Raw genomic sequence first — 19,290 nt, 5'->3', positions numbered from 1 at the left:
ACACGCAGTTGCGACGCTGCTTTGGTAAATTGCCGGGGGAAAAAAGCATTTCGTTCAAGCCGAGATGCACGGCAAACGGGGTTGAGCGTGATCAGAGGGAAATGGGAAATATTGTCAATTGTGCAACATTGTCTGTTAACTCCCACCTGACCCTCATCATTTGTGTTTGAAAATAGCAATAAATAAAGTCTTCCTCTTGCAGCTTTGTACCTGAATCCTCTTGAATATAAACATCAGTCAATAGTTTTAGATGTTTTCTGGCAGACTATAAGCATATTGAGCACACACAAATAAAGTCAAGACAGTATGAATCTTTTTTGCAGAGCTGATTGTCCATTAGAAGTTAAAAACAAAACAAAAAAACAATTACAAAATGGCACTCCAAGTTAGCTTGTAGCATGAAGCTGACGTTGGCATTATGGTTAGCATTCTCTGTTATTTATGTATTTATGGGCTGTTGAACCATGCTATGGTCATGAGATTTGGGTAATGACCGAAAGGACGAGATCGCAGACACAAGCGTCCGAAATGAGCATCCTTTGCAGGGTGGCTGGGCGCACCCCTTGAGAACGGGTGAGGAGCTCAGTTACATGGGAGGAGCTCGGAGTAGAGTCGCTGCTCCTTCACGTCGAAAGCAGCCAGCTGAGGTGGCTCGGGCATCTGCCTCCTGGTCGCCTCCTGCGGGAGGTGTTCCAGGCATGTCCTTTTGGGAGGAGGCTTCATGGAAGGCTCAGGACACGCTGGTGGGACTTATGTCTCCGAGCTGGCCTGGTGTCGCCTCGGGGTCCCCCCAGATAGGCTGGAGGAGGTGTGCCTGGATCAGGAAGTCTGGGCATCTCTGCTGAGACTGCTGCCCCCGCGACCCGGCCCCGGACAAAGCGGAAGAAAATTGTTGGATGGATGGATGGATGGATGGATGGATGGATGGATGGATGGATGGATGGATGGATGGATGGATGGATGGCTGTTGAACCCCTTTACTCGTCTTCATGTCTCGGTATCTTTGGTACAAAAATACATCCATAATTCAGTATTTGTTAAAGTAGTGGTGGAGTAATTGATGAAAGAGTGGTTCTTTTTCCTCTTCTACTGTACATGTTTTAGTGGGCAAGTCTGTATCTGTATGACTAGTCAATGTTTGTAATGTTCCTTCATTTTTCTGTATAAAAAGAGTTTGAATTAAAAATAAAAAGTATGAGGTCACGGCTGGACTGGCAGGAAAAAATTGGCCCAGAACTTTTTTGGTCAGTACCGGCCAGGACTAAAGGTATAGGTCTATATTCAAAACATTGACCCCACCATAACTCTAAAGCATGTGGGTGGTTTGTGGAGCAACATGGGCCCGATCTTACACCTGCTCAAAAGTGCTTTGGCCCACCGAGATAAGCCCCGGCTCCCCTGATGGATTGTCCAGCCCTGGCCATGTGTTAAGTTTATGTGAAGTTGCTTTAACTGCTGAAAGAGCTCAGGTGTTGCTTGTACAAGGCCAATGTTGATGCTGGTCCTGAGAGCTAATGGAGTTTGCCAATGATCATGGAGAGGTTCGGAAAACACACGATGGATCCATTTATCGGCGAGTTTCAAAGCAAAAACAGATTCTTAAGATTTTGATGAAAAGTCCCTTTGATGTGGTAATGACACCGCAGCAGGTGGACATTAGCATGCACAAACCCCCGCAGGTGCACTGACTTATTTATTTGTCGGATTATTTATTTATTTTGTTATTTACTTTCCCGAGTCACCGACCCCTTGCCTACAACTCCAACACAAACCACTTCATTTTCCCATAACATGTTTACAGAGTGCACTCCCGCCATGATATTTTCTCACAAACACTGTCTAACCTTTCGCAGAAATGCCACAATTTCATCCGAAAACCTGTTGATCCCGAAAGCTCCTGTTGTGTTTTCTGAAACGTACAATTTCAACAACCTTAGGCCAAACCAACAGTGACGTACATCTCGTTTTTTTTCTTCTTTCTTTTATTCATCCTTAGAAGCTTCAAAGCTTTAGTTCAGGGTTCATATTTGACTTTGGAAATGTAAAAAAGCTGCCACTTCTCTCACTGCCTTTTACGTCGACCATTTTGAAGTACGTGTGAACATGGTTTTGACTTTTCAAATGCACTTGAGAGAAATTGTTTGGTTACCTTGGGCGACTTTGATGGTAAGAATAGTGATGTGTACAGCCGCACTTCTGTCAGTCATTGGGCATAGGCAACTTAGGCATCTGCTGGAGGGGAGGCACTAAATTGCTCTTTAATTTCTTAACCCTATGAGGTCCATGTTACGCCATCTACAATATCAATGAGATTTGCTCACAACTTTGAAAAGGGTTTAAAAGGATAGACACCAGTAACTGAAGCCTTCAAACGAGTCCTCCTGAGTTTCCATCAGCCAGGCATGTCCAAAGTGCGGCGCAGGGGCCACATGTGGCCCTCAAATCCATTTTGTTCGCCCACATGCTTTTTGTTTTATTGGCACACATCACCAGAGCATTATGGTTCCAAGCCTAAATAGATGTGTGGGGCATGGTTTAAAGCTCTCTTAAAGGAACAGGCCACCAAATATTCCCATGGCTCCAAACGTTGGTGAAGTTGGAGGCTACCACGCTCTTCCACGGGCACGCTCAAAGACCAGACAGGTACGTATCAACTCATCTAAGCTCAGGTAAGAACATATCTCAGTATGGAAAAACTGTGGCCTGTTCTTTTAAATACACCCCGTTGAATGTTTGATTGCACTGACCACGGATCTGTGGTTCTTCATGCTGTATACAATATGTGGCCCTCAGTGAAAAGAGTTTGGACACCCCTGCCCTAGGCCTCTGGGGAGCTGTGCAGCATCGCACTGAAAATTTAATCTGATTAAAAAATTGGCAGCCAGCCGGTTTCAGAACAGCCAACCCCATATTGCCAGGTGTTTTTTTTACAGATTTTTCAAGACTCGCAGAATATTGTGTACTCTGACTTTGTAAAATCTGAAACCAGGCTCTGAAAGAATAGGCTTTCTACTTTCGTCAGTAAAAAAAAGTTTGTTTCTAGCTTGTTTCGTTCTTCCATAATCACCAGTTGAATATAGGCAAGCTTCTCTGAAAACCAAAAAGCTGAGAAAACGAGCTTGATGAAAAGCACCAACGACAATTATCGCTATGTCCGGACGCGGGCTCTGGGTTAGCATCCTCAGCACGCTTGTCCGCGGCTTTTTTTAGGTCGAACACCTGTCTGCTTCCTTGATCCTCCTCCTCCACCATCATCTCCTCCAACACTTACTACGAGAACCACCTCTCGATCTTCTCCTACTCTCGTTGCCATATTCCTTCCCTCATCTGAGATCACGGCCAGATCAAAATTAGTAGCCACGGTTTCTACTCCTGCTACCTGTGATCGGGCATCCAAAGAGCACTGCTGCCACCTGCTGACTGAATAAAGTAATGTCTACAAGTAAGACCTTTACATGGAAGTTGCATTAGGCTTTACTGCATCCGTTCCCACTGAAAGACACAATTGACGTCTATAGACATCAATGGCAGTCAATGAGTTAACTATCGTGAGTACGTTTCATGAGTGTTCTAGGATGTCAAGGTCATGGTGAAAACTAAAGTGAAACTGTCCATTTGTTTAGGTCGCTCAGAGAGAGAGAGAATATCTCGTCTCGTGCACCAAATTATCAGCCCCATATACATACAGTAAGTTACCCATAGCTTGCAAATTGTCCTTTCTGAAACGCTTTGGGAGGCGTGTGTCAGCGAAAAGCACTATACAAAATAAGATTCCTTTTCATTTATCTTCCAAGTTCAAAGTGATACTTGAAAATCCAATATTTTCAGAGGCGCTCGCTTTGAAGCTTATCACCACTGCACTACAGGCCAAACGCAAAACCCCAAAATAAACATTTCAGGCCAGTTTGATTTACAAAACGATGTGCACACGGGTCACTCTTTCGCCTCGTCTTTTATTTGCTTATCGTGAAAGTCGCAGTGTGTATCTCCTGTGTGACAATAATATTCCGAAAAAGAAAGCTCTTCGACTCGGAGGAACAGGCGTCTGTCTCTCTTCATCTCTCAGACTTTGTTATCGTTGTCAGTTTTATCTCAGAACCCTCAAGTTTCTCACCGCAGCTGTGTTTCCCCAGTCCTGTCTCCAAGGCGCTTTTGAAAACTTGCTCAAGTGCTGCTGGTATCGCTTCAAATCTTCTCCTTTTCCCTTGACGCTAAAGGCGTTGTATTACTCTTCAAGAGCCCGCTAAGTTAATTTGCATTAGATATTTACATACCGACTTTTTTATTTGTTGTTGTCAATGTCTCTGAAATATGTGAGACTTTTCCACTGTCTATAGGAGCAGAAACTGTAAAAAATCTCTATTTCAATCTTTTTGGAATGATATTTTTGTGTGTTCAATATAAAGTCAGAAGAGTAAACACAAGCATATTTATTTCCCATATACCTCATATGTGATTTTGGTAGCTCTGTGATGAACACAAGTGAATGAATGACAATCAAAAACTTCTGTAAAGTCACGATCTGGACATTTTATAGATATATTATTGCGTTTCTATAAGTAATATATATGGTCGCCTCCCGCGGGTGGTGTACCAGGAATGTCCTAGTGGGACAAGGCCTCGTGGAAGGCCCAGGACACGCTGGTGGGACTATGTCTCTGAGCTGGCCTGGTGTCGCCTCGGGTTCCCCCCAGAACAGCTGGAGGAGGTCTGTGTGGATCGGTAAGTCTGGGCATCTCTGCTGAGACTGCTGCCCCCGCGACCCGGCCCCGGATAAAGCGGAGAAAATGGATGGATGGATATTGCGTTTCTTTTCTTTTTTTAGTCTGAGATGGCGTGGTGTTGCGTAGCAAACAGCTGTAAACCCGACACTTCTCTCTTGCTCTCTGGAGCGCATTTGACAAAGCAGAGCGGCTTCCTATGGAAAGATCCAAACAGCTGATTTTTCTGAGTTTTTGAATGGTCAAAATCCGAGAACCCGGCTGAGCGAGCGATACACGCAGTGTTTCAAAACGTGTCAACAATGTTGTCGTTGAAAATTGAGTTGAAATAGAGATATTTATATATATTTATATTTATATATATTAGGCTTTTGCCTCTTCCCATAACGTTAGTGTCCGTCCAGAGAGGAGAGAGTTGGAGCTAGCCTCTGTTTAGCTTAGGATTTCTCAGGAACCGAGGCACATAGAATTAACCTGTTTTCACCTATGGACAGCTTAGAGTCTCACCTTTCAAACGATTTCAAAAAAATGGTCTGGATTGTTGGCACTCTAAAGATAAATCCCCAAAACAGCGTGACACTAAATGTGTAAAACTAATAAGATCACAAGACACATGAACTCATAAAGCACATTTTATTTTAGGAGGGAAAACAGGTCATCATTAGAAGGTCATTCATAATACTGTAGTAATATGAAACTAAAATGAACACGGATACAGTTAGGAATATTACATGCAAAAACACGTATTCCGTACACTGGTTGTTTTATCCAACTGAGCCACTTCTGCTCGCCTTCATAACAATAAACACCATTATCCGTAAGCCGTTTAACCTGCCTCTAATTTCCTAGCGTGATTTTACAAATGCATTCTCTCTCGATTGCTTTTGTTGCTTTTTTTTAGCCCCGCTCCATCTGCGCGGCGCTTTACGGAGCTCCGGCTCAGTGGCTTAGTGTCGGCGCAGATGAAAATGACCCGGTCAGTATAAAGCTCTCTCGGCGGTGAACCTGCTCCCATGGGTGCTCTGAACGGTGTTATTAAAGTGCTTCGGTGCCACTACAAAGTCCAGCGGTGTCATACGGACCTGACGCCGGCAATTTGCAGTTTAAAAAAAGAGACCACTTTCCATTGATGTCTGATGTCTATTGGTTGGGTATGATTTGATCGCTGGCCAAGGGCGAAGCTCTCAAATCCCTGGTGAAGGGCCACAGTTTATTGTTGGAATGAATATCCTCTTTGCCAACAAATGATGGACTTACATTTACTTTACGTCTTGTTTTATTGGCACACAACACCGGAGATGGTACTTTTTACTGGAATCCTAATAATTCCACACCATTAAAATGAACAGTTATTGAGAGAAAATATGGTTCCAAGCCTAAATAAAGGTTTGGGGCATGGTTTAAACCTCTAAAACAGTGGTTCTCAACCTGGGGGTCGGGACCCCCATGGGGGTCGCCAGACAACTTTGGGGGGTCGCCAGATCATTTAGATAAAATATGCATATTTTCATTAGCAAATAATCCAGTGTTTTATTCTAGCATGTGTTTACTATTGTACCAGAGTGCCATTATGTGTTCGTAGTTTCATGAATTTTATTTCAGCTATTTGTTTTTTGTTTTTGATGAATTATGTAGGCTAGTGTTCCTATTTCTCACGGTGTGACCCGGGCGGGGGGTCACGAACCCCTTTACCTGTTTTAATGGGGGTCGCGGCTCCAAAAGGTTGAGAACCACTGCTCTAAAATAGGGCTCGGTACCATTCCTTTTTTCCCGATACCACTACTTTAACGATACCTGCAAGTTCCTCCTTCAGTCATGGTTTAGTCCTCCTGGGTTTACAACTGGTTTAGTCTAAGGTCCTGTCCATACAAACTCAAGCTGAGGACCAAACGCAAAGATATTTGATCAATTCAGTGTATCGTCCATATGAGGCCGGCGTTTTGGGGGTCTGTAAACGAACATTTTCCAAACTAGGTTCCAGGGTGGAAAGATCTCAAAACGCTGTTTACGTGGTGTGGTAACAACTCCTTATAAGGTCAGTATATTATGGATAACAGACACCACTCTGGCGCTGTGATGTCATAGTTTTAGTCAAAGTTGCGGAGTCGGCGTTGTTACCACACCACGTAAACGGTGTTTTGAGATCTTTCCATTATGGGACCTAGTTTGGAAAATATTTGTTTACAGACCCCAAAAACGCCGGGCTCGTATGGATGATGCACTGCATTGCTAAAACATCTTTGCGTTTCCTCAGCTTGATTTTGTTTCGACAGGGCCTAAAGGGGAAGCTGGGACGATGCCCTTTGTCGATAACGATTAAGAAGAGAACGATCGGATTCTGGGGAAACCAAGGGGGGAAGAGGGGAACCAAGCACAGCCGCAAAATGTACAACCTGTTGTTTGACCCGTTTAGAAAAGGTGAATACATGTCTCCATGGTTACTGCAAGTGAAACAGATCCCTCCTATATTTGGAGATCTCAGAAAATCACAGATGTTTACTGGCTGAAACTCACAGTGCAACGAATCCTAAAGGACCAGCGCATACAGAAATGGTGAGGAGAATGTGGAACTATATCGTCCTGTCATCACAGGACGATATAGTTCCACATTCTCCTCTCCATTTCGTTTATGTTTATGTTTCACTCAAGAAAATAAATTGGTTACATTGGTTTTTTTTTCTCCTGCTGGTTTTAATCTTGGTTTGGTCTCAGTTTATTCCTGGTTGAATCTAGTCGTATTATTGTACTCAGTGTCTGCTCATACTGTCTCTTCATATCCATATCCTCCATTACTAACATTACAATACTTCCCAACCATTGCTTAATTCGTCACGCATCTTTCCCTGCCCCGCCGTACATGGCTTTTATTGCCCGCGCAGTAATAATGTCTGGGATCGTACAGTATATAATCCTTTAGTCATGGATTGTCTTTGGTAATAGCGGTTTCTCCGAGCGGCAGATTAGCGGCGGCGGTGCTTTGTGGGTGGTCGATCGTGGGAGTGAGTGTATCCGTCGAGGAGTGGGGCACTTTGTTTGAACCGCTGAGGTGAAAAGATGGTGGATTGTTTTGAGATTTTTTTTATTTATTATTTTTCCTCTTGTGATTGGTGTCCGCAGGCAGATGGACGATGGGCCGGTGCGGAGGAGAGGAGTGATGAGAAACGGAAGCAACGTGGAGAAGGCTTGATCGATGATAACAGTGAGTACAGGCTCCTTTGGATAGAGATACTGCACAGTCCTTGCTTTTTGTGGTGTAACATTGATTATTGCATAAAATAAGACGTACAATTGTACAGTTCTGGATCTAAAAAGCTCTATCTTGTAGAATAAGACAAAAAAAAGACCACTATCCCTTCTGTCCAACCAGAATAAATCTATCAATATGTCTGCTCTCTTCTCAAACTTTAACAACTCACCTTATACCGACGCCCCATTATGAGTGAATGAAACTACATGTGGGAACACGAGCCTCTGGTTATTATTACAACTGCAGACCATATATACAAAGTTTCATTCATTCATCTTTTTTTATTTGAGCAGCTGAGAGATCAGTAGATGACATAAAAAAAAACAAAGAACAGGTATGACGCCCAAAAGGAGTAGGCAGAAGAGAGAAGAGGAGCTGTCGCTACACAGCAATTTGGTCCATCTGGGGATTTATGTTTGCAGTTCGTGCTGCTCCGAGACCACCTGTTTCAGCCGCACTCGGAGCGGCTGTTTAGACTGACGTGAAGTGGATTCGCACTGACCCAAAAGTGCCGCTCTCGGGTCAAAAGCCCCTTTAGGTCGACCCGTCTAGAGCCTGTGTGAAAACGGCCTAAGTTTTACTATTGTTCCCCAGAATGACACCGTATGCTCCATCATTAAAGGGACTTTACAGAGTTTAAAAATGTTAAAATTAAGGATTTTCCTCCCCCTACATGTTCCAGCTATGTCCTAAGATGTAAAATGAGCTCAGACCTGTTCACCACAACTGCCTCTAAAATCCTGCACTGTCACTCAAAAAGGTGTTAATTCGGGTCTGAAGTGCCGTCATGCAGGAACTTAATATAGAACCTGCAGTTACGCATAAGACCCGAGGTGGCAGTAGTGAGCAAAAATGACAAAATTGCATCCAGTCCCTTTAAGGCACCAGGTGAGAGCAATCAACTAACAATTAGTTCCACCTGTGCGCGGCACGGTGGTACAGCGGTTAGCACCCGTGCATCACAGCTAAAAGGTTCGGGTTTGATTCCCACCAGGGACAGTGGTCTTTCTGTGTTGAGTTTGCATGTTCTCCCCGTGCCTGCTCCGGTTTCCTCCAGGTGTTCTGGTTTCCCCTACCACTAAAAACATGTACAATAGGATGAATGAGAGTGTGTTTGAGAGTGCACACGGGGGACGACCGATGGAAATTAGCCGTGTAGATTTTATATTGACTTCTCCAGTCCCATGTTAGCTGATAGGAGAAAAGGCCATACCGCCTTTGCTCTGCCCGATCCCGTCAGACCTTGGAAGCTAAGCAGGGAAGGGCCTGGCAGGACTTGGATGGGAGACCATTTGGTAACACCAGGAAGCCTAGTGTGTGTGAGTGAGTGGTTGGTGGTGGTCGGAGGGGCCGATGGCGCAGACTGGTTGCCTCGCTTCCGTCAGTCTACCCCAGGGCAGCGAGTGAACGAATAGTGCAATGTAATGTCTTGGAGTGTCCAGAAAAAGCGCTATATAAAACCAATGCATTATTATAGTAAAAGGGGCGGGCACAATTCATGGCGGCGCCCCAGCTGTGCTTTTGAATGAATCAGCTCTGAGAAAGGGAGCTGTCAAAAGTGCTTTTACCCGTTGCATTGCAGTTTCCTCTTGTTCTGCCTGCTCTGCTTCTTGTGTCCGTTTATCTCCATCTGTGTGAGAAAAAACAAAATGAGCCAAGTCGTGTGTGTCCAGTCTAACTCCCTTTAATGCATTCTGTGTTGATTGTTTATAGTGAGCTCGCATTACCGTCCACACAGCATTACAGCGCATTAAATACTCAACATGGTGTGTGGCTTATCGTGTTTGTAGACATGAAATATTCACTTCTCAAGCCTGGAAGAGATTAGCTCTGTAGTCCTGTGTCGTCTCACTCCACAGAAAGGACTTTAATAAACACGAAGTTAAAACAGGGGCAATGTTTCGGCGGTGACAACTGCGCCCTAACTAGGTCCCCGTAGTGCGCTTATATAGTCATTAACCGTAAGCCTCTAAAGGAGAGAGCCCGCGGAAATACTTCAACGCCAATTATTGTGTAAAATTTGTCGATTGAAAATAATAGGCCGCATGTTGAAAGCGCCGTGGTATGAAATTAGGTAAGGTAAGGTTTAATGTCACCGCGGGGAAATCTGTACATGGCATTTCCCCCGACGCTGTACAGGGAGTACAGGTGAGCACACTGTGTCGCCCGATGGGACACATCTCCAGATCTTGAGCTACTGTAAATTAGCTTCTGGAGGATTCGCCTTAAAGCAGTGTGTCTTGTCAGGTTGTGTAGTTTTCACCACGTCTGGGGAGCTGTAACTATAGTGACAGATTGTAAACTTATTGCTCGCAGGTGAGTTTGTATTATCAGAACACTAGGACTATTATTTTTATTTTACCTGTGCAGTTGTGCAATGTCAAAGGCCTATCCCAGAGTTTTCTCTGGTAGTTGAACTAAATATGTTTGGTCCTCCTTTAGTATATTGTATACCATATTTTCCGGTCACTGAGGCCCTGTCCATACGAAGTCAAGCAGAGGACCAAACACAAAGATATTTTATCAATGTGTTACCGGCGCCAGCCCTAGGGGAAGCTGGGCGGTTACAAGTGACACATAGCTAGCGTGTTGCCTATGTTCATGCTGTGGACAGACGTAGAGGAGACGTTGTTAGTCAGGCCACAGCTCGTTTACTTCTCAATTCAATATTTACATACATGAAGACATACAATTATTGACAGTTGACAAAATAAATACATAGCCATCTCAAAAATATGTCTCTCACGCACACACACACACACATACTCCTTCACTTTACAACTCCATATGACTGCGGTAGTGTATAAAAAAGTCCACTAAATGTCCAACAGTTCATCTCCCTTCAACGCCTTGCTCCGTCTCATCTCTCCCACATGCACGCACGCACACATACATACATACACGCAGCGCGGCAACATGAAAAGAAAGCGCCCAGCAACTGGCGACAACGGACTTCATCACTCTGAACTAAACTTGAATTTGGATACTATTTGACGAATTAGATATGAAAATGTTTTACAAAGGACTCTAGCACAAAACACTGCTTGGATCATTGACAGTTTGCTTCGCAATACATTCATTCTACAACGACATTTTTAACTAACGTTTTTTTGTTTAACCGTTGAAAAACGTTCGCAACGTAAAATACATCTTCTAATTAAACCAAATTATCTTGCACTTTCACAATTCGTTCAGATCATACATTCAACACTTCGAATTGGATTAAAACGATTTTGGACCAAGATTGAGCTACAAAAGTAACTTTTTACCGTACCTGTGGACAGACGTAGAGGAGACGTTGTCAGGCCACAGCTCGTTTACTTCTGAAGCTGCGCCTGCGCGAGCTTCTCTAGTCCCCACAGTAGCGCTACAGCACCATCTACTGGTAAGATGTATAACTCAAAACAAAACAGACAATAGCGAATATTCAAAAAAATAGAGGGGGTGTTTGTTAAAATATAAAACTTTAGATGTAGCGTTTTTTCAACCTACTACAAATGCAGTGTATCGTCCATACGAGCCCATTGTTTTGGGAGTCTCTAAAAACTTTAGAGTGGAAAGATCTCCAAACGGCGTTCATATGGCTCCATTGAAACGTCTCTGCAACTTTTACTAAAAAAATGACGTCACAGCTCCAGAGTGGTGTCTGTTATCCATACTCTACTGACCTTATAATGAGTTTTACTCATGGATCTATGATGGTTTTACTCCGCTCCTCTTTGCTCCACTACTTGTCACAAGCCACAGGTGACAAGTAGAAAAGCATGACTCAGTCTGTGTTTTTGGACTGACAGTAAAAGTCACTAACAGGTTTTTCTGCTTTAGTCCCGTTACGTCTGAAAAATGAACTCTCCTCCTCGGTTCTTCTGTAGATCATAAATCCTCCTCCGTTTACTGCACATGCGCCTCTACATCTTGTTCTATTATCTGTGTTAGCGTCACAGCGCCTCACACAGGCCTGGAAGATGAATTGCACCGTTTTCACAGACCTGAGTCGACCCATGTGGACGCACACATTTACTAAGCTGGCTTCGTGCTTACAAAGAAAGTTTCTGAAAATATAAGTGTTTGGCTTCGAGTGGATATAGCCTAAGTCGCTCCGGAGTAAGAGGCACAAGCCAAAAAATACCTAATGAAGAAAAAAACAAGCAGCTGAATAGGCATACGGTATGCTAAGACTTTGAGGGTTAGCTACATGAAGCATAAACAACAAACTAAACAGGTGTCTGGTATATTAACGTCACATAAACAGTTCAGATAACTATAGCATAAAGAACATACTCAAACTCTCCATCTCACTCCAGATCACTATATCTATTGAAATCTTCATCCTCGGCGTCACTTCTGAACAATCGCCATGGCAACGACCTGGGCACGGAGGCGTAACTGCACCGTTGACAAGCCTCTCCTGGCAGCATGTTCCTCTAGCTGTGGCCATCGAGCTTTTAGCCCATGATTAGCTTTGTTTTGTTTTCTTCTCTAACCTCCACTTCCTCGCTCACTCCAAACTTTCTTTCCGCTGCTCGATTAGCCTGCAGCCCCCTCTACTGTGCATCTATGCATTTGCGTCAATGTTTTTGAACTTCCTGCTGGCACGTTTTCCGGCATTTCTGTCAAACTGACCCAGAAAAGTGACCCTGCAAGCTGTGAAATGTGCTCATAAACCCATCCCTGTTACAAAGTGTGATGTTAAAAAGAGTGAGACAGCTGACAATTGAATTTACTCCCTCTTTCATGGTTTGCAAGCAAATAAAACAAACAGGTATAGGGCCCGTGAACTAGTACAAAGAAAACACAATAATTAAGCTGTCAGGGCATGCAATAAAATAAACTAAGATGAGAATAAACAAGATACTGGAGGTACAAACATCAGCCTGCAGGCAGTGGATTTACAAATGTACAACAAGCAACAGATGTCAGGCGAATAGACACTTGACAATACTGAGCTGACGCCATGTGAATTGTTTATGATTTCATTGTTTTATACTAAATCGAACATATCAGCTCACACTTGTTGCATTTCCAAGAGAGAAGAAGAAAATATGCAAAAGCCCATAGCAACGTATAACCTGGAATGCTGTGCAGTGAATTTAATTTGAGTTTGGATGCAGGTTCACGCGAGGTTAAAGGGATTGTACTGAGTTTTATTATGGGCATGTCTGGCGGATACGGCCCCCAGTGGAGTTCGCTGCCGTTAGTCCATAAAAACAACAGAGGAGTAGGCAGAGGCGGGGGCCATGGCAATCCGCACAACTGCACAATAAATATCTTTTAACAGCGAGACTTCGCCAGACTCCCTCAGACCTGTACGGAAGGGAAAGGGCTGGACTGGGATTGTCTGGAGGAGTGTGAGGTTTGACCGGTGTCTAAACCCACAGCACACTCCAGGATTTCTGCTTCAAATGCAGTCTCTCTACTCTTATTCCCTCTCTTTGTTTTATTTTTATACTCTGAATGCCCTTCCTGTCGCAACAAGACGCATTACTTTGACTGAATCCCACCTTAAACACATTAAGTCCCCACTTCATTCCTTGGTCACTCCAGACAGTCGTACTATCCCTGTGGGTCAAGGCTATGACAGAGATTGTACGACTGTTTATACTCTAGCATGGCCCAGTATGATAAATAGCACTTTAATTGTATTCTCTAACAGTGGTATATACCTGTGCTTCAACTTTGTCTGTTACCTGAATGAAAATATCAATGGAAAAATGTCACTGAAATGATATACTTTCTCCGGGTCGTGGGGGCAACCGTTGGAGCTGCCCAAATCACATTGCACCAGCCCCTATGGCTCCTCCTGCAGGTGGTGGGTCCACAGAAGGACGGCCTCATGGTTCTAACCAGGCCTGTTGGTCTCTCATAAGGGGCTTCTGAACCGCTCTTTGTTTGACCCCTCACCTAGGACCTGTTTGCCATGGGAGACCCTACCAGTGGCACGAAGCCCCCGACAACAGAGCTCCCAGGATAATTCGGGTGCTCAAACCCCTCCACCACGTTAAGGTGGAAGTTCCGGGAGGAACTTCCAGGAACTAAGTGTTTAGAACCAAATCTAAACACTTAATAAAAGCATTCAAATAGCAACAAAAACAAGGATGAAAAAGTGATTAAAAAATAAAAGCTATGAAAAAGCCACAGAAAACGACAAAAAAGTGACACAAAAATGTGATGAAAAAGTAATAAAATCCAACAAAAAAAATGACAAAAAAAGAAACGAAGATGCTTAAACTCAAACTCTTAAAAAACGTGACAAAAAAAAAACACTACGACAACGTGACAAAAAAGTTACAATCACTATTGTAGGTCTTTGCTTTCAAATGAGGCATTACACCGTTGCTCTCCAGTCGAGAAGCTTTTAGATTTGGGTAAAGCCGAACTAAGAGGTTAAAGAGGGGAAGGAAAAATCATGATTTTTGCAGGTGTTTGAAGAGAAGAGAGAATAGAAGAGAACGTTGTGTGCAATTGTACAACGATATTGCATAGATCAGATGTCGGGTTAGTTCTGAGCTGCTGTTTTTAGTGATAGGGGAAACTGGAGTACCTGCACAGAGGTGGGAGAACGTGCCGCCCATATTTGGTCATCATCTGTGAAAAACATCCAGTTGTTTCACTTCCTGATTTTCTAACAATCTCGCCATAAGCCCCTCCCACCCCCTTTCGCCAGCTGCAAAAGCAACGGCGAGTGTTTATACGATGAGTGCATCGATCAAGAGTAGGGGGCCGCCGCGACAGTGATAAGAATAGCCACTGGTGAAGATCCAACGATTACTCAAAGATGCGCCAGCGGCTCGAAGCACATCTCCAGGTCTGTTTTGGACCTTGTAACATGATCAAAAGCTCTGGAAAGAACATTTTGAATGAAAATCATCATCCAGTAGTTAAATACTCCTGACCCACTGTTTCGTGTGAACAGCATTGCCTTAGAGTAAAATCGTGTCTGAATACAGCGCTTTAGCTAAACTGTACACGGCAATTAGTTCTCATTGGCTTTCTTGCTGTATTCTTTCATCATCTCCAGCGTGACAATTGAAAAGATAATACCCCCCTCTCTCTATATATCTCTTGTCTCACTTTTCTCGCTCTCATGGTGGAGCCGCTCGGACTCCTCAACCCCCCACAGAGCAGCCATGCTTCTTTCAAATCTTATCTCCGCCATATAACTCCCGTCTCTTCTCCCTCGCCTCTGTCTTCTTTAGCTGCAAACTTCTGTATCGTGGGGCCCCTCCTAAATGACCCCCCCCCGCTGCGCGCCGAAAGCCCCCGACCGCTTCCCCCACCGCCTCTGAGCGGGGGAGATAGGGCGGCGTGACGAATTACGCGCTCCAGCCGCGGACATAGGCAATTACAGAACCTTTTGTTCACATTTAAATCTATTTGCCGCGCGGCCCGGCTTGCATATAAACGCCTTATCAGTGGCTTGTTAGCAGGATCCCACTAGTTTATTGACTGGGCGAAGAAGAGCAGGACGAGACAAAGCACACACAGGCGGTCAATACGAGCTGATAGAAACGGGGCTCAGTAGAGTCTGATAGCAGGAGGGCGAGTAAAAGCATTGGTTTATTTCAAGAGTGCAGTTGCTGGGGATGTGGCGCAAATCAGTTGCAAGAATATCGACTGTTTTAACCTCTTAAGCCCCGCCATAACCAAGTGCTTGTTCTCCAGTTCAGCTTTACCCAAATCTAAAAGGTTGCACACACTATAGGACAGAGTAACGCCTTATTTGAAAGTGAAGACCTACAAAAGTCTTTTTCCTCACATTGTTGCCACGCTGTCATCACTCTCTTGTTATTTAGTTTTATTGCTTTTTTTAATTACATTTTTAGTCTTTTTTTTTTTTTTTTCATAATGTATTTATACTTTTTCGTCACTTTTTTGTCAATTTTTTGTAAATTTTTCATTATATTTTTGACAATTTTTGTCACTTTTTCATCACTTTTTCATCACTTTTTCATCACTTTTTTTTAAATCAATATTCATCACGTTTTCATCACTTTTTTGTAAATTTTTTGTCAATGTTTCATAATATTTTTTATCACTTTTTCATCACTTTTTCATTTTTTTTTTTTTTTTTTTTTTACATTTTTCATAACTTTTTTTTTTACATTTTTCTTCAATTTTTCATCACTTTTTTGTAAATTTTTTGTCAATGTTTCATAATATTTTTTTATCACTTTTTCATCACTTTTTCATTAATTTTTTTTTTTTTTTTTTTACATTTTTCATAATACTTTTTTTAAACATTTTTCTTCAATTTTTCATCACTTTTTCGTCAATTTTTCAGAATATTTTTGTTAATTTTTCGTCACTTTTTTGTCCATTTTTGTCACATTTTTTACTTTAGTGTCAATTTTTCATCACTTTTTCGTCACTTTTTCATCACTTTTCTGTTGCTCATTTACATTGCTATTTTGATACATTTTTTCTAAACACTTTTAGATTTGGTTAAAGTCAAACTAGAGAAAATGCTTGGTTCAGGTGGGGGTTAAGAGGTTAGGCCCATTTGAGTTGCTCAATAGCAGCACCGTCTTTGCATTGTTTACTGTTTCTGAAATCCTTTTTTACGCGATTCACGTTTTGCACACTCATCAAGTCTTTTGTTCCCGATCCTTGACAGCTCAGGTCCTCCTTGTGCCCAAACGCGGCTTAATTAGTATCTCGTAAAGTAACTCCGTCAAAATAAACCGTTCCCTGCCTTCGTTTTTAAGGCCGTTCTGGGTTTGTTTCCGGCGCAATAACATCCCAGTGCGGCAGGAGCAAACGGCACCGTGTCCTCATTAAAAACGCAGGTACAAGGACTTAAACAACACTCACATGAATCAGCCCAATAGATTCCTATGCTTGGTCGCTTCTAACTTCACCCCGTGTGGAGCTATAGGAATATACTTGGAGAGGCCAAATGCTAGCAACATCTTTGGTCTTTTAGCGTGACTGAGGGCACGCACATAGACCAGACAGGTACGCATCAACTCGTCTAAGCCCAGGCAAGAACATATCTCAGTATGTAAAAACGGTGGCCTGTTCCTTTAAGCGAGCACATTTCCTCCATTTTGGCTTTACCCAAATCTAAAAGCGTTTTGAAAAAAGTGTCTAAATCCTGACAAAAATGAGAGGAAAAAAAAGATGAAAACACAACAAAAAAAGTGGCAAAATACTATGAAAAAGTGGCAAAAATACGAGGATAACATAGAAACAACACAAGGAAAAAGATCCATTTAGATCAGTTTCGCAGGTCTTAGCTTTCAAATGAGCCGTTAGACTGGCTTAAAGGCTGTTCCTTCTGGCCGATGCTATTGTAAAACTATTCACTTCCTTGTTTACAGAACACGCCGCATGCCACGTGCGTCACATCCGACTTCTCTCCGATTTGTTAAAGCAGTTCTAAGTAACTCATGCCCCTACAGGCCATAAGCGCCACTGCAGGTGTCGTAGCATGTTACGTTTTTTTACTCATTAATTGTCCGTGAGAGTAAATACTACACCGACAGAAAAGACAAAGGGAGAGAGGGATATTACACAATGGAGATCATTTTTTTCACTCAAACTTGGCTCTAAATACTGTTTAAGTGGCGCTAGCCCGCAGTTAGCTTTGCCCGTTAGCCTGTTAGCTTCTTCTTCGTGATTCCATTAGTGTGTATTGGTGACTGCGACCCGGTGGCAGCGAAGTTGTCTGGCTAGAGACACCAGGGGGGTGAATCATCCCATTAACACTTGTATTACCCCCAGAGGGACTACGGAATGGATTTATTAAGGTAAACAAGTTACTGAATACTGGTGGCCATACCGCCTTTGCGATGCCCAATCCCGTCAGACCTTGGAAGCTAAGCAGGAAGGGCCTGGTCGGTACTTGGATGGGAGACTGTTTGGGAACACCAGGAAGCCTATAGCGAATGTAGTGAGTGAGTGGTTGGTGGTGGTCAGAGGGGCCGATGGCGCAGACTGGTTGCCTCGCTTCTGTCAGTCTACCCCAGGGCAGCTGTGGCTACAATAGTAGCTTACTACCACCAAGTATGGAGTGAATGAATAGTGCAATGTAAAGCGTCTTTGAGTGTCCAGAAAAGCGCTATATAAAACCAATGCATTATTATTATTATTATTTAATACTCTTGCCAATCATGCCCATCGGGAATTTGAAGAAATCACCCTTGATCCCAGACTACACGTCTTTGTCAAAGAATGTGGCTTTCCAGGCTACTGTAAACATGGATTAGCCCATGGGATCTGGACCCAATCACAAAGACCTGTGGTTCCCATCTCCAGTTGTACTCTGTGATAGGACCTTCTGTGACTTGTCTTGCCACTGGCTGGATCCAGAGTTTGATTCCTGGATTGCGTATGAACTATGTGTTGAGTTTGCATCCTCTCCTGACCAAGCCCTGCTCATGACCTGGAGATGGATCCTCGAGTATACCGCTCCTGACGGCAGCATTAAAGGATGAGTCAAATGATCCCTGGTACATCTGGTACTGGGAGCAGCACTTCCAGACTCAGACGAGTGTTTCCTGCTGTTCTCTTTTCACAGAGCTACGAACAGCTGGTCCAGGGGAACTGCCCCCATATATGTCCATACGAAGCAATACTTTGATCAAACAGTGTTGTCCCATAACAAAAAACAAATCCAAACAAGACATCCTGCCGTTTCTTTTCTTTCCAGTCATTCCGACAGAATGTGTAACAGTATCTGCTTGCTGTTGCCAGTGTTGTCTTGATATTATCACAAATCTGCCGCCCACTAAACAAACTCAGCTGGAGGCCCTGGTCTGTTCAGAGAAAGTGCCGGCTTTTTATCTCCCATTCACAACTCGGGCTCAAGCGCTCGCCCACGCATTCATAAGGACGAGTCTGTTTGCTTTCCACTGTGTTCCTCGCTGTTTGCAACAATCAAAAGCATATGCGTGCACAGTGAGGGACCACTACACTGTATGCCATGAACGTCGTTGTCTCAAATGCATTTTCATCAGAAGCATTCCGATTAGATTATATCATTTTTGCCATGAAATGAAGATTCGGTTCACTGTGCATATTTTATACACGTCCATCAGCATTAACATTTGCGAATAGACTGAAATATGAACTGCTAAATGGTTACCGGACTCTCATGCATTTCGGAACGTTTGTAAAGGTCTCGGTTATAGGCTTTTAACAAGACTCCATCAAGAGAAGATATTAGGTTGTCTGCAGAGGACATTTTATTACCTAAACAGTTGGAGTCTTTTGTAACTTTCTAGGTTTTGACTCAGCTGGGAACGTGAGCTGGGTTTATACCATCGTGAGACAGTTGAGACAATTGTGAGGCCGTCCTCCCATTGACCCACCACCAGCAGG

The 19,290-nt window shown here is 43.4% G+C and overlaps 1 protein-coding gene across 3 annotated transcripts in view; it reads left to right on the top strand.

Annotated features, from left to right (window-relative positions):
* htr2cl1 (5-hydroxytryptamine (serotonin) receptor 2C, G protein-coupled-like 1) overlaps positions 1 to 19,290 on the top strand; it is a 204,442-nt gene that overhangs the window by 144,942 nt on the left and 40,210 nt on the right. For all 3 annotated transcript variants that reach the window (XM_079579932.1, XM_079579931.1, XM_079579930.1), the window contains one exon: positions 7,839 to 7,920. The gene's annotated coding sequence lies outside the window, so the exon portion shown is untranslated. The remainder of the gene's footprint in view (positions 1 to 7,838; positions 7,921 to 19,290) is intronic.

Source organism: Gobius niger, assembly GCF_951799975.1.
Source record: "Gobius niger genome assembly, chromosome: 21".
NCBI lineage: Eukaryota > Metazoa > Chordata > Actinopteri > Gobiiformes > Gobiidae > Gobius > Gobius niger.
This window is presented reverse-complemented; position numbering and strand designations above follow the sequence as displayed.